The 16495-nt window shown below is 44.7% G+C and overlaps 1 protein-coding gene across 6 annotated transcripts in view; it reads left to right on the top strand.

Moving 5' to 3' along the window:
- Nucleotides 1-13548: 13548 nt before the first annotated feature.
- The window catches only part of FAT1 (FAT atypical cadherin 1), a 123304-nt gene continuing 120357 nt past the window's right edge, over nucleotides 13549-16495 (top strand). For 4 of the 6 annotated variants that reach the window (XR_004621887.1, XM_002920677.4, XM_011226817.3 and 1 more), the window contains exon 1: nucleotides 13550-13938. The gene's annotated coding sequence lies outside the window, so the exon portion shown is untranslated. Of the gene's footprint in view, nucleotides 13939-14475; nucleotides 14594-16495 lie in introns of those variants that run through there. The other 2 variants (XR_004621886.1, XM_034647473.1) reach the window with 2 other exon arrangements.

Raw genomic sequence — 16495 nt, 5'->3', positions numbered from 1 at the left:
GAGCTGCTAGACCCTAGCCTGCCTCTGCCCTGTTATTGCAAGGAGAGTAATTATCACAGACTGAAATTGTTCTGTTTTGGTTTTTACACTCACTATGAAATTTGGGGAGGGTATGAACTGTAGAATTAGATGATGATCCCATTAACACAAATCTCTTCAACGGGACCCTTCAGTTCATTAATCTCCGATAAAGTAATCTGTTTAGGACATTGTCGGAATAGCCTTGAGTCACTTAACACGACGGTATAATGATCCCCTGAGACTCACCCCACATTAAATTAATCTAGAGGCAATGTTTTTCTCCTGGTGTCTAAGCTTCCTTCCTCACCTCTTTTACCTCTGCCGTGCTGGAGAATTCCATAAATGTCAGCCAGCCGGACTCAGACTGTGCTCTTTCCTAACATGATAGCAGAAAACGGGACAAGAACCCAGAATGTGTGTTGCCTGTCTCTGGTCCCATCATCTCACTGTCAACTTTCACTTGCAGTTAGGGCAGCTAAATAAAAGATGTGAGTTGGCAGGAACCCAGTATCTTTCACTTGCCCCTCTACCTGCTACCCTTCCGCACTCAGCTCTGTGTCCCGGGGATCGGGCTTTGTGGATTATATCAATGGTCTTCCTTGCTCTTTGGCTTCCCTGAGGAGCTCAGATGGAAACTGGGGGAGGGAGGCTAATGAAGTCAGGGTACTTGTTCCCCTAGTTCCCTTCCTGTGTGGTTACCTTGGACTGCCTGTGTCCTTCCATGGCAAGTCACTTCTTTCTCACGGTGGCTAAACCTGACTCTTTCTTTCCTGGTTTCTGGGTACCCCCCTTCCCTCCTCCCTTCAGGCTATATTATATTACAAAGTAATAGTAATCCAGACTCTGTGGTACTTGCACAAAAACAGACCAATAGAACAAAATAGAAAGCCCGGAAATAAACCCAAGCATACAGTGATAACTCTTTTTTATTAATTTTATTTTTAAGCAATCTCCACAGCCAACATGGGGCTCAAAACCACAACCCTGAGATCAAGAGTTGCATGCTCTACTGACCCAGCCAGCCAAGTGCCCCAGTATTAACTAGTTTTCAACATGGACATCTGGAATATACAATGAGTAAAAGAGAGTCTCTTCAATGAACGGTGCTGGGAAAGCTAAATATCTACATGCAAAAGAATGAAATTGGATCTGATCTTACACTATACACAAAAATCTACTCCAAATGGGTTGAACACTTAAACGTAAGATCTGGAACGGGTCAAACTCCTTGAAGAAAACATGGGGGGAAAGCTCCTTGACATTGGTCTTGACTATGATTTTTTGGATATGACATGAAAAATACAAACAACAAAACCAAAAATAAACAAGGTCTACATCAAACTAAAAAGCTTCTGCATGTCAAAGAAAACAACAAAATGAAAAGGCAACCTAAAGAATGGGAGAAGATATTTGCCAGTCATATATCTGATAAGGGGCTAGTATCCAAAATATATAAGGAACTCATATAACTGAATAGCAAGAATAAGAATAAAATGGTTTAAAAATGGACAGAAGACTTGAATAGACATTTTTTCCAAGGAAGACATCCAGGTGGCCAACAGATGCGTGAACAGATGCTCAACATTACTCATCACCAGGGAAGTGCAAATCAAAAGCACAATGAAAGACCCCCTCACACTTGTTAGGGTGGGCCTTATCAAAAAGACAAAAGATAACATGTGGTGCAGATGTGGAGAACAAGAGGAGCCCTTGGGTGCTGTTGGTGGGAATGTAAATTGGTACAGCCACTATGGAGGTTTTCCTCCATAAAAATTAAAAACAGAACCACCATATGATCCCACAATCCCTCTTCTAGGCAGATAGCCAAAGGAAATCAAACCAATACCTCGGGGGATATCTGCACGCCCACGTTTACTGCAGCATTATTTGCAACAGCCAAGATACGGAACAGCTTTAGTCTCCATTGATAGATAAATGGATAAAGAAATGGTGGTTTATATATATAAGGAATATTATTCAGCCTTTAAAAAGAAGGAGATCTTGCCATTTGCAGCAACATGGGTGAACCTGGAAGACATTATGCTCAGTGAAATAAGGCAGACACAGAAAGAAAAATACTGTATGATCTCACCTAGGTGTGGAAGCTACAAATAGTCAAAATCATAGAAGCAGAGCGTAGAATGATAGTTACCAGGGGTGGGGAGATGAGGAAAATGGGGAGATATTGGTCAAAGGGTACAGAGTTTAAGTTTTGTGAGATGGAAGATTCTAGAGATCTAATGTCACGGTGATGACTACATCTAGCAGTACTGTGTCGTGCGGTGGAGATTAGCTCAGAGCGTAGCTCTCAGAAGGTGCTCTTGTACACACACACAAAAAATGTTAATTATGTGAGGAGATGGGTATGATTTTTTGTTTTAGTTTTTATTTAGTTATTCGAGAGAGATGGAGAGTGAGAGACAGAGCGAGTTCAGGGCAGGGAGGGAGGGAGGGCAGAAAGAGGGGGAGAAGCAGACGCAGGGAGCCAGACACCGGGCTCCACCCTTGGCTCCTGGGATCATGACCTGAGCCGAAGGCAGACGCTTGAGCCACCGAGCCCCCCCCCGGGTGCCCCTGGGAGGTGGGTATGTTGATTAGTTTGACTCTAGCACTCATTTCACTACGTGTGTGTACATCAAAGCATCATGTTGTGCACGATATACAGCTTTTGTTTTTAAAAAAAGGTTCAGCTGCTATTAGCTTCAGGACACTGCACTGTCCATTGTGATTCGCGTAGGCTAATGGTTCTCATGCTCTAACACATACTGGAATCGCCTGAAAGGCTTGTGAAAGCCGATTGCGTGGCCCACGACCAGAGGCTTGGCTTCAGCAGGTCGGTGCCGCCGAACTTCGCATTTCTAAGTTCCCAGGTAATGCTGGCGTGGACGGTCAGAGACCACGCTTTGAGAATCACTGCTCTGTACGGACCCCTTTGCGTACAAAGAGTATAGGCAAACGGTGTCTGGTAATAGCTGCCAGGAAACCACGCCCAGGGTTGCCAACAGCTGGTTTGAGAGAGATAATTAATAGGCCTGCTTGTATCAGTTAGGGTCCCAACTGGAAACAGATGGCACACTTCAAATGGGATAATTCCCTACAGCCAATAAGTGAACGTGCAAAGCTTGTTAGGCCCTGGGGTTTTGTACTGAAGACCTAAGCACACGGGTACAAAAACGGAGCTCTGCCCGTCTCCACGCACACTCACTTAAAACAGCTGACACAAGGTCAAGTCACAAGGTTACAGCCGTCTGTACTCCAGCTACGAGGCCCAGGTAAGTGTCTTAGCTGGATGTTCTGCAACCTTGTTTGTTGGTTTCTTTGTTTCCTAAGAGTACCTGGTAGCTTTGGCCTCTTGATCCCACTAATTCATCTTTACTCAAAGCATGACTCATAGGCTTTTAAGTGTCTAGGAAAGCTTTTTTGTGACGGGTCAGACTTTTATCTAGGTAGTTCTGTCCTGTCTCCCTTTGTCTGAGCTATGGCCCCTTTCCCTACTACCTACTATAACAGCCTATTCTCATTTCAACACATGTGCACAGGGTCATTTTATTTCTCTCTATCTCTGAATTTGAGGTTATATTAATTCTTTCTACCTTCCAATTTTCTAAATACCTGTCAAAAGGTATTCAACAGGCACACTGACAGCTTTAGGTTACAGATGATCTCTGTGTGGTCCTAATTATTACAGCATTTTCCTTTGCTTGTTTCATTTTGGTATTACATAGTTTTAATAGTAATATATTTTTAAGAAGAGCTTACATGAAATAAGTAAATAAGCACAGAACAGTTATAAGCATCTAGGAACCCATTCCCCATCTCAGGACTAAACATTCTGTATCAGAACATATCTCCAGCCCTCTCTCAAGTAGCCATGAACCTTTTTAAAAACTAATATGGTATATGTATATTTTCCTAAGCAACATATTGTTTAGCTTTGCTGGATTTTGGACAAATTTTCTTCAATTTCTACTACGCACACCATATTTTCTTTCTAAAAATCATTCATATTGTTACATGTAACAATAGCACTTTCGTTTTCCCTGTGAAAATTTCACAATGCAAAGATGCTGCAATTTAGTTTCTCATTCTCTTGTTGCATTCTCTTGCTGTGTGTAGTTTCCAGTTTTTTGTTATTACGAACAAAACTGCTATACCTTTTTGGGGGCACCTGACGGGCTCAGTTGGTGGAGCATGGGACTCTTGACCTCGGGGTCAAGAGTTTGAGCCCCCTGTGGGATGTAGAGATTACTTAAAACTACAATCGTAAAAAAAAAAAAAAAAAAAAAACCCAGCAGTAGTTTCTTACAGGTGTCTCTTGGGTATGTGTTTCAGAGTGCCTCTGGGGTGCGCTAACCCTGGTGGTACAATTGCTGAATTATGAGGATGTGTGCAGATTCACGAGGCAATACCCAATTGTTCTGCAACATATGTGCATCCCTTTAGAATCCTACCAGTATCGTATGAGAGTTCCTGTTGAGCCATACCTTCACCTTGGATACGATCAGACATCCTAATTTTTGTCAGCATGGTTTGTGTATAAGGGTATTACATTGAGGACCTAACTTTCATTTCTCTAACAACAAATGAAAGTTTCTCTTCTTAAGCATTGTTTTAGTTTCTTAGGGCTGTCTTTTACAAATTACCATTACCGGGTGGTGTGAAACAACAAAAATGTATTCTCCTGTGGTCCTGGAGGCCAGAAGTCCAAAGTCAAGGTGTCGGTAGAGGCGTGCTCCTTCTGATGGCTCTTGGGAAGGATCCTTCTTTGCATCTTCCAGTTTGTGGTGGCACCAGGCATTCCTTGGCTTGTGGCTGCATGGACCCAGTCTCCGCCTTTGCCTTCCTGTGGTCTTTAAGCTCCGTGTATCTCTCACCTGAATGTCTTATAAATCCACTTGCCATTGGATTTAGGCTTACCTGAATATTCAAGGATGATTGAAACGATCAAGATTCTTAATTTATTACATCTCCAAAGACCCTTTTTCCAAAAAGGTCACGTTCACAGGTTTTAGGGATTAGGACATGGACAGTTATTTTGCAACCCACAATTTAACCCACTACTTGTACAATCACAGTTTGTGTCTTCTTCCGAATTACAGGTTTGTGATTTTCCCCACTCTTCTATTGAATCTTTCCTATTTTTCTATTGAGTCTTTTTGTTTTTGATTTGTAGGATTTCTTTATATTAAAGATATTAATTTTTTGTTAATTACATTTATTAAATGAGCATTATCCCAACCCGTGAATTGCATTTACACTTTTTAAAATGGTGTCTTTTGGGGGCACCTCGGTGGATCAGTTGGTTGAGCATCTGAATTGGCTTAGGTCATGATTTCTGGGTCCTGGGATCGAGCCCTGTGTGGGGTTCCCCGCTCAGTGGGAAGTCTGCTTGTCCCTCTCCTTCTTCCTCCCTCTCCTCATGCCCTCTCTTTCTCTCTCAAATAAATAAATAAAATCCTTAAAAATAAGTAGAAAATAGAATAAAATAAAATAAAATAATGTCTTTTGGGGTGCCTAGGTGGTGCCATCAGTTAAGTGTCAGACTCTTGGTTTTGGCTCAGGTCGTAATCTCAGGGTCATGAGATCAAGCCCCGAGTTGGGCTCTGCGCTCTGCAGAGAGTCTGCTTGAGATTCTCTCTCCCTACCCCGTGCCCCTCCTGCTCTCTCTCTCTAAAATAAATAAATACTTTAAATAAATAAATAAATAAATAATATGATGTCTTTTGATAAACAGAGGTTCTTAATTTTTATGAATTGAATTTCTTGATCTTTTCTTTCATGGTTAGAACATAGTGTGGCTTATCTAGTAAATCCTTCCATAGTCCAAAATAAATTATTTTCTTATATTTCCTTCTAAGTATTTTAACAATTGGCCTTAAAGCCTTACATCTTTAATTCATCAAGGGGGAATTTTTGTGCATCATATGAGCTAAGAATCTAATTGTACTGTTTTCCATGGAGGGGATACCACTGCCCTTCATCCTGACTCAGTGTCAGCAGCACTGGTGGATAGCTTACCATCAGAGGACTGTAAGCTTGAGGCTATGAGGCATGATCTGACATGACAAAGGGATTTTATGTTGAGGATACAGTCGACGTTTAAGTGACATCAGCTTTATTACAGAGCACAATTCAACATATGTCATTTAGAAAGAATAAGAAAATCCAGATGAACATTCCTGCTCTACCAACAGCATGACATGCATGGCGTCCTACAAGCCTCAACTAATTCAATCTTGTATACACTTAAGTCTATCTCTAGGCAGGTTTAACTATCATTGCAAGTAACTTACGGTAGCTGTTTTGGCATCAGCAGTCTCCTGTTTACCAAATGACATCACTAAATAAAGTGGTGCGAAGAAACACTCAGGTCATTAACTCCTTCTCAGCCATCAGGTGGCTGAATCATCCGCACCCTGTGTAGTTAAGGTAATCGTGAGCACATTTGGTTCACTGTATACCTGTTCAATCAACCATGCAAATTAGCCAGTTGTGTGAGACAGTCCATTGATCTGATAATTTCGTGTGTAATAAATTGCATACATGCATGCAAAAGGAAATCTGAGGTCTCAAAACACCCAGTTTATAAAATGCATTTTTTTTCATACAAGGGAGGAAATATTACTTCAAGTCAAACCATAATTTCTGGACATCATAAAAACACAAGTCTTTCTTTGGAAATTCATAACTGGTAAAGATAGTACGCTCATGAATTTTTATATACAGTGTTCTTTTCGACTCTGTTTTGAAATAGTCATTTGTTGGATTAGAAACCTTTAGATGTGTTCTGTCCAAGATGGTTAGCCATTAGCCACCTTTGACTATTTAAATTTAAATGATTCAAAGTTAAGTAAAATAAAAAATTCAACCCCTCGTTTTGTACTAGCCATATGTCAAGTACTTAGCACCATATAGAATGGCAGAGATGGAACATTTCCATCCGCACACAAAGTTCTTTTGGATGGTGGTGGTCGAGATACTTTCTTCCGCTCTACTGGTATGGCTCTGACATTCATGTAGTACTTTGAGTTTTTTTCATCCATGCTTATACTGACTCCTTACTGTGCTTTGGTAAGAAGCTGTTATAACAAATTTCCTTATCTGTTGCTGAGCAACAAAGTCCCCCCAACACAGCAGTTTAAAATAACAAACACTATCTCACATAGTTTCTGAGGGTAGGGGTGAGGGGTAGGGGTGTGGGAGCAGCTTCATTGGGTGATCGGGCTCAGGGTCAGTCATGAGTCTGCAGTCAGGCTGTCTCTGGGGCTGCATGCATCCAAAGGCTTGACTGGGGCTGGTTGGACCCGCTTCCTTCTTGGAGTTCCAAGTTGGTTGGAATCGTGGTTGTTGTAAGACTTCCGTTCTTCACTATGGAGGTTTTGGGCTTGTCCCAGAGCAAATAATGAAAAAGAGAGTTCATTGTCTTTTATAACCTAATCTCAGAAGTGACATACCATCACGTAGGCTTATTCTACTGTCCCAGACCCTGGCTGGTAAGATATGGGAGGAGATTACACAAAGGTGTGCAAGTCACAAGTGGGGATCCCTGGGGCCCCCATCTTGTAGTCCAGCAAATCACGTCACTACTTATGAAGCTCAGTAACTTGCCAGTAAATGTTAGAGGCAAAATTCTCCCGTAAATCTTCTGACTTTTACCTCCTTTCTTCTCTAGCACTCTGCCTTCCCCCGTTCAGGCACGCCCTCAACCTCTTCACACAGTTTGGCTTTTTTATAAACTAGTGACACAGACTAATAATGTTAACCTGCAAACATTACAGCTGAGATTCAAAAGGTCGTAGAGGCTTGATTAATAACAGTTGTTCCTCTCCTTTTCTTTGCTTGATTCAGGAAAAACGATTACAGGAGAGTAGAAACAACAGAAGGAGCCCACTACTGACAAAGATTCTCTGCTGGACCAAACGCTAGACAGGCTTCTCTAAGCCCTCTAGGCCTCGACCTTGGTGTCTGTCCTTGTCAGACCAGCATCACTCAGTTGTAGCAAGAAATCTGTTAAGTCGGCATAGTCAGAATCTCCCACCCTGGATATCTGATCAAATGTCGTCATCCCCACCATCTCCCAGGTAATATTGGATCACCTTGGCTGCCTTCAGCAAGAATCCTCCTGTCCCATCCATTTGGCCAGAATCCTCTCTCACTCCCCTTACCTTACAAAGATTGCTTTGTTCTTTGTCTACTCCTACAGGAGAAGAGAAGAGGCTTTCTACACATTGTTGTTTAGGAAATGGACAGAAACAGACTCTCTTCTTTCCTAAACATATAAAACAATACAGCTGACTTAAAGATTGCCATACCTTCAACCATAGCTTATCTTAATTAAAAAAAAATTCTTTACTGATTCTATTTCAATAAAGGGCAAAGCGTGGACAAAGCGGGCCATGATGAATATAAACCAATTTCACTTTTTGGCTGGGCATGGGATATTTGTCAATTGGAGGAACAAATAGATACAAATTTCAAATGTCATGGATTTACTGCCAGTGGGCAATCCAGCTGACTGCTTTATCCTCTGGTAATTATTTGAAATCCTAGTTTGGTTAACACTCACTGTAGATTCTAAGAAATTACTTCTGGGAGTTCATTACAAAGATATTGGGAAATATGCTAAAGAGATTGGGGCACTTGAGAGGAAAGAACAGTAGGAATGAAGGAAAATCTTTTAGTTGAATAAATAAAATTTCATATCCTTATGTTCATCTTCCTTATGGTAGAAAAATGGACAGTGTGCAAGACTGAATCATTTTGTATCGAAAAGCTTCTTTTTCACCATTAAGGAAAAAGCTCCAAGTGTCCTTCCATCTTGTCATGAGAGTCAGGCTCAATTCCTATTGACCGATGAGTTGAGGACATACATCACTTATTTTCTCTTTCACGCAATTCCTACTGTATTTTAAAATGGATTATCTAGCTGTGGGAGATGATGTCAGGTACAAGCACCCCAAATCCTGACACAGTTCAGATTAAATAAAATGGAAACTTCTGATCTCCCATTAAAGAAGTCTTGAGTTAAGATGGCCTTCAGAGATGGTTTATTCAATGTTATCGAGAACCTTTATTTGCCTTCCCTGGTTTAGGTCTCCTCCTCAGCAAGTAGGATAACTACAATAGTCCCAGGCATGACTCCCTAATCCGACAACGTTCAAAGAAAGACGTAATGTCTCTTGTGGTTCTCTCTTAGGAGGGAGACATTTTTTTTTCTTTGCCAGAAGCGTCCAGCAAACTTTCTCTAATATCTCATTGGCTGCAGTTGGTCCACATGCCCATGACCAAGACTACAGAACTACCCCTTGGACTTAGATAGATCATCTTTTAGAGAAAGGATTTTGAAGGACTATTATAATTCTCATTTCCCAAATGGGATCCTTTTAATCTCATATTAGCCTTTATGACCAAAAAAATTCTACCAGGAAAATGGATGGTATCGTAACAGTCAAAAAGTATCGGTAGAGGGAATTTCCCACATTGTCATATGGGAACGGAAAAAAGAAAGAAAGCACACACTCGTGGTTGCAGACCAGGAAAGGAAAGTGAAATATAAATTGAAATGCTGATCAGGAAATCCTGTGAGATAGTCCTTGTCAGACTTCATTGAGAACCACTGGTGTGTATGTTTCTGCTGTTCAGACTAAAGTTAAAAGGCAGACAATGATTTTGAATCAAAATGCATTTAAGAGTATGTGTATCTACCTAGAAAAGTAGTAAGGCCAAACAAATAATGGGTGTATTACATATAAATACTCCTAAACACGTCAGTGATGCTCTCGTTCTGTGATCGAAGGACCCACTTTTAAACAATTTCTTCTCCACACTCAGTATAGCTGCTACAAAGGAGTATCTTCGTCCAGCCGTCACTTGGTAGGTGTTCGCTCTCCTCTGAGGCTGCTTCCCGAGCTACAACCACCACCTTGGGTCATAAAGCGCTCAGACGAGGTGCAGGGTATAGGAATTAGTGTAGAAAATGGATAGGGTGTTACCTCACCTACCTAAGCTTCAGTTTCTCATCTGGCACAGGGTGGTAGGTATAATTACTCATACCTTACAGGATTTCCAAGAATTACCTGAGATGATACATACGAAGAAGTTGGAGCAGAGTCTGGGGCACAGTTGGCTTCAAATCAAGGTTATTTTTTATTATTGGATCTACAGAGCCTCATAGCCGGGATGGAGGGGTAGGGTGAGAAATAGTGGGTAGATTTGAGGAGAATAACGATATTGTAGTCATTATCAGTGTATTTTATTGGTATCTTTCGCAACTGTCAAGGCAGATTTTTTTTTTTTTTTGGTTTTCTTAGAGATGCACCTTTATAAAGTAAAGTGAGACTCCCAAATTTAGTAATAACCAAAAACATTAGATTTTATGTGGCAAAGACTAGACTCAAACCAGATTTACTGATCTTGAGTTCTTTCTCTTATCTTTATGGAGAAAGTGTTTTTAACAGTTTCTGAAAGATTCATTGCTTGCTGTTCAAAAAGGTAGACTTGGGATCCTTCAGTCACTGAGCTGAGAAAACATTGTAAGAATTATATTTATCCAGCAAGATCCTGTCCTAAACCACTTGGGGGATGTTGATTTTATCTTTGTAGGGACAGAAGGTCCACAACCACCCCATTCTATTCCTAAATAAGGTATACTTTTTTTTTTTTTTAATAGCTACCCAGTAAGTGATTTGTATTTGCCCAACTGTCCAGGGCATCTGGAATTTCACCATTAGAATGAAATTTACCATTAAGGTTTAGCTTTAAGAAAGCCCTTGTTAACAAGGCACTTCGGAGGGACTAGAAATATTAACATATTCATACCCATAGTTAACCACCACTGATTCTTATCAGATTGAGTCCTTGTCAGTTCTAATGGCCCCCTTGGAGAGTACAAGCAGATCCCAGAGGAGAGCTGTATTTGAGTGCAAAGAGTAAAATAATTCCAAAGCTGGGGAAGCGGAGAGGGCAGAAGAGGGCTGAAGAGGGTGTTACCTCCAGGAATTGTAGGCAGAAAGGGAGCACAGGTGATGTGAGAACAGGAACAAGGAACAGAGAAGCCAATCAGACTAAGAATTACTTAATCCTAGGACTAGGCCTAAAAGTGCCTTAGAATTCTTTTCTGCTTTAAGTGTATGATTTTCCCTGGTCTTAGTATTTGGCAATGAAAGCAAACAATTAAAAGTCCATGTTAGGCCATGTTAATGGTTCTTAATCACCAAACACATCTAACTCATTAAAATTCGAGTCCTATTTCTCATAGCATTTTGTTGGTACTTGATAAATATTTGCAGAATGAGTGAATCCTTCTGTGATTCTGGTTGTTTTTTTTTTTTTTTTTACTTTGGAAGTGACTCAGTATCGGGTGCATGAAAAACTATAATACTTGATGTAGCATTCCAAAGATAATAGCAAAGTCTATAATGATGCTGTCCAATAGAATTCTGTCATGAAGAAAATAATTCTTTCATTCATCCTGAACAATAGGTAGCCACTAGCCACAAGCTGATATGGTATACTTGAAATGTAACCAGTGAGACCAAAATAACTGGATTTTAAATTAATTTAAACAACCACTTGTGGCTAGTTATCTACCTATGGTATTGGAACAGGCAGGTCTAGAGCTTGCTAAAAGTTTTCTGCTCCTCTCACTTTGTTTTTAAAAATAGCTATTTTGAGTGATACCCTCAATTCTAGATACTTTCCTTTTGTTTGTGTTTTTTTTCTTTTTCTTTTTTTAAATGGAAATAGTTTGATTTACCTATGATAACTCTAAAGATCAAATTGACTTGCACAGCAGCATCTGGGGAAAATTTATGTGGCTCATTAATAAGAACTTGTAATTTGTGGTCAATTTCTAATTTCAACTGTTGACATAAAAGGAGCGAGCCTGTGTGTTGAAATAGTGAAGCATGAGAGTCTATCCTCCGCACTGACCGGCTGGCCTCCCAAGCCAGTCTTTCTTTTGATTGCCTCCTCCCTCCTCAGGAATCTGGCACCTTCCGGCGGCTGCCCTCTGGTCTGCAGAGGCCTAAGGTCCTTTCCCAAAGTTCTCTGTCTCTTAGCTTCTCACTGCCCTCTCCTCCCTTCTAAATCAAAACGTATCTTGGATTACTTGTGATAACCTCCCTTTTACTCTTCCGAATTTTAGAGATGAGAAAGCTGACACACTGCGGGTGGGGAGGGTAAGAAAACGGCTGTTGATGTACCGCTGTGCGCTTGCTAGACACTTTGGACGATGCTCAGTGAAAGTGTTGCCCACATGGATGAATGTTGTCTCCCTGGCAAAAGCATGGCATTCAGTAATTTTTTTTTTGAATGAATAAATACACAAATGCATTTTCACCGTGTAAAAAAAATACGATTCCTTATCACAGATGAGGAAACTGAAATTTAGAGCAGTTATACGACTTCCTCCTACACAATACTCCAACATTTAATCTTCTTGTCTCATAACTGTTTAACTCCCTGCCTTGTTTCCTGTGTCCGCTGGGTTTTGCTCTTTACCCTGCGAGGAGAGCAGCCCGCTGAACAGACCCGCAGATTTACAACAATGGCTGCAAATGTACGGATAGAACCCGCTCCCAGCGTCCTCGCCTTTTCCAGGGTTCTCTGAGTTTTAATGCTGACCTTCTGTGGACAGTGTCAGCTCACAGACATGGCTCCCTGGGAATTTCACGCTGTTCAGGATAGATTTTATTTTGGTACTTTAGCGGCATTAAAAAACCCCACAACATTCCACAGTAGATATTTTTCCTGGAGTCTGGACGCTTACATAAAAACCATGCGTTCGTTTATAAATTGCATTTCAATAGTGTCGCATTTATCTTAGGCTACGTTACGAGTAGACGACTGATTTGTGTATTGGTCCCTATCACGACGGATGGTTTGTAAGACACATTAAAAACTGGCTCCTCCTCCATCTCTTCCCCACACCCCTCGGAACCTTACACGCTTGGGAGTACCGTGTAAAAACGTAGGCGCTTTTGGAAAGGATTTGAAAATTACAATATGGCTCTGTGATTTTCGACACAAAGACCACAAACAGCGCTAGAGCACAAGAACTATTTAAAATATATAAAATATATCACATCCCGAAGTTGGAGGGCTACAAAGTCCAAGTCGTCCAGGCCAGTCTGCAGGGACTGTTCTTGCTCCCGCCCTGCAAACACCGGGCAGGCGACACGTCGCGGCGAAATTCAGCTACAGAAGACGAAGAGCATCACCTGCAGTTCGATGCGTGGGAAACGCTGCGGGAGGGGGCTTGCAAAAAAGAACACCGGGGAGGGGCGCGCCGCGGGGCTCCGGGGCCGCTCGGGTGCTGAGCGCCGGAACGCCGGCGCTCGGCGGAGCCGGGGACACGCCGCCGGGTGGAAAGGGCTACGCGCCTGCGGGCGCACAGCGCTGCGGCAAGGGAGGCGGCCCCAGCCCCGCGCTCCGCGTTGCTACTGTCGCGGAGGCGGACCCCGCAGGAGGATCCCGTCCGCGCCGCGGGGCGGGGGGCGAGGCGGGGCGCTGACGTCACCTCCCCTCCCCCACCTCCTCCAGGAGGGAGGGAGTGGGGAAGAGGCAGTGATCGCCGCAGTTCCCGGCCGCAACTCCTGAACTCGGCGGCTCGCTGCCTGGACATGTCCTGACAAACTTGGCTTCTCCTCGGCCCTGTTCCGTGGCCCTCGCGCACTCTCATTCAGCCTCCTTATAGTGTTCAACTTTCCACCCGGGACGGGAGCCTCCGGAGATGTGGCCCCCCGGGTCCGGGCAGCGCGGGCGGATCGCACTCTCGTTGGGGACATGCTGAAGATCGGAAGCAGGCAAAGTTGGTACTGGAGATAGGCTTTTAGCAAAGATCCAAATTGTGGGGATTACGGAGCTGCCGGAGACTTTAAAGCCAGCACCCAAGGACTCGCTCGAGTGGCTGGACTGGTGAGTTCTTTGTTTAGTATAAGCCTTTTGTATTTAAGTTTAAACGTAAATGAAATTGCGTGGGGTGTCTGGCCCTGCGCTAGTGCAGGGAAGCGTGTGCATCCTACAGGCTCTTTTCCTGGCGAGCTGCACACCCCTCTCGCTGCACATGGCTCGGGAGGCAAGATCAGTCTGCACAGGCTTTGGAATTCATAAAATACGTACATAGCACTGTTCAAAAGAACTTGAAAAGCCATGCTGTTTGTGCATTATTTTGAATGTAACTTACTATAGAAATGGTGCCCAGGGAGGGCGCACCTCGGGGCCGCGCGATCTGCAGTGGCGCAGCGCCCTCTAGTCCGGGCACCCGGCAGGGCGTGCGGTCCCCGCTGGGTTCCGCGCGGGCCGAGAACTTGGACCTGCCGGGCGCTCCTGGGACGTGGGCGTGAGCTCCCAGCCCTCCCTTGCCACCCACTCCGGCTATTCGGTATCGAATTTTCACATACGAGCTTGGGTGCCCTGGTTGGAGAGGCGGTGCTGGAGGAAAGCGTTTTCGTTTTCAGGAACCGTCCCCCAGTCCCCTAATTTCCAAAAGCCTTTGGGGACAGGGTTAGGGAGGGCCAACAATCGAAAGGACAAACGCGGAGCTTGAACTGCATTTCTCTTTCTCGTGAAGGTAATTCGATGGTAGCAGAGGCATCTCTATTCCGTTTCGTTAGGGCTAAAGGAGCAGGAAAACGTGGCAGCGCCAGGGTCTGAAATCTCCATCTCTGGCTCTCGGCTGTTCCTGTGGGGAAAAAGTGCAACTTCTTCCAGGCAATTAGGTTTCGCAGTGAGCCTGGAAAATCGGGATTCCCAAGCAGATGTTCTAGCCCGAGTGAGGGTTTTTATTTATTAATGAATGGTCATTTTCTTCAGGAACTCTTTTGTGCCATTTAAGACGTCTTGTGATTTTATGTTATGGGATGATGTCTTTTTACATTTTACTGTTCTTTTTTCCCCTCCAACTCGACCTCGCCCCCCACCCCCACCCCCCAGCAAACTGTTGGCGTTCTTGTGTGACTGTGATTTGTTGAAAGTTGGAATTAGGCAAGGGGCGCAAACCGGTAGAGCTTGGAGATGAGGTCACCTATTTTCGATGTGTTCGAAGTATAAAATAGACCTGTAAGTCCAGGACACTGCGCATTTATGGCCACGGCCGAGTGTTTGGATGGTGGTGTTTGCTGGGTGCGTGAGTTTATGTGTATTCCACACAATGGGCACACCACCTACTCTTGGTGCTACGAATCGGCACATTCACTCTGCAGGCATTGTTTTTCCTTCGTAGCCATAACCTGCTAGACACCTTTATTTTTTCAAACACCTTATTTGGGATGTTTTAAGAAGAGACTGCATTAACTTTGAACCGAGGACTTTCTCTCTTTAACCCTAGACTCACTCGCCCCCGTCTGCCTTGCAGGTCCCCCCCGCAGCCCCCTCCACCGGTTCCGGGGAGATCAGATCTCTTTGTCCTCACAGTGTTAAATGTTCGAGCCCCACAAACTTTCCGAGGTCATGTCCGCCCTCTTCTCTGGGCTGTTTTCCAACGCCCGGGAGCAGTCCGGGCTTCGGCCGGGCTCAGCTGTGCGGAGCCGGCGGCCGGAGATACGTCGGCGCCGAGGCTGGGTTCGCAGCCCCGGGACCCCGGACTGCGCGCTCGTGCTGGGGGGCTTCCCGGCGTGGGGCTCCCCCTTCTCCCTAGGGAGCTTGGAGTCGCACGTTAGACCGGGTTCACAGTTTGTGGGGTGCACTTGCCGGCTGGGAAAGCGCACGAGGCGGCTCCGCAGCCTTTTGTCCCGCAGACGTGGGAGCCTGGGGTGTCCGCCAGAAGAGGCCGGCGTTGGGGTTCGTGACCGGGGTCGGGGAGGTTCTGGGGTTTAACTAGCTCTGCACGACGGAGTGGCGGAGGAGGCGCTTTCATTTTCCCTGGATCTTGGTGTGGACTTAAGGAGGAAGTAGATCCGATCTAACTGCATTCCTTGGGAGACCTTTTGGAAGATTTTATTCCACCGAGCAATTGCATCCCCAGAACAGGCTTTCAAATGCAGATTTAGGAATTCCCTGAAGGTTCTAGGGAATCTAAAGGGAGCCGGAGGAAGCTTTATTAGCCTCAGCTGGCTCCCCCCGCCCCAAGGCTGAACTGCTTCCCCTTTCCCTGCAGGACACATTCCGTACTAATTCCCTGCACAAATCTGTGTGCCAGCCGTAAGTAACGGCCGCACTGGGGCAAGCCCCACGCTGCTCTCCGGAGGGTCGCCAGATCACCCTGGGCGCTCGCTTGTCTCCTCGCGAGGAGCTGGCGGCTGTGGCGGCAGGGGGTCACTGACCCGTGGCGGGGGCCGCTGCCCGGGGCCCGCGAGCTCCGTCCGGCCGCGGGGGAAAGTGAGATCGAGTTTCCGCGCGGCAGAAACGAGCGCCGGCGCTCGCGGGCGTGGCTGCGGCGGAGGGATATACTTCCCGCCGGGCCCGGGAGCGGCGCGCGGACGCCGAGCCGGGGCCCGGGAGCGGCGCGCGGAGCGAGGGGCCGCCGACAGTAGGC

The sequence above is a fragment of the Ailuropoda melanoleuca genome, chromosome 18 (assembly GCF_002007445.2).
Source record: "Ailuropoda melanoleuca isolate Jingjing chromosome 18, ASM200744v2, whole genome shotgun sequence".
In the NCBI taxonomy this organism is placed as follows: domain Eukaryota; kingdom Metazoa; phylum Chordata; class Mammalia; order Carnivora; family Ursidae; genus Ailuropoda; species Ailuropoda melanoleuca.
Note: the sequence above shows the minus strand (reverse complement) of the source record. Positions and strands in the feature narration are given on the sequence as shown.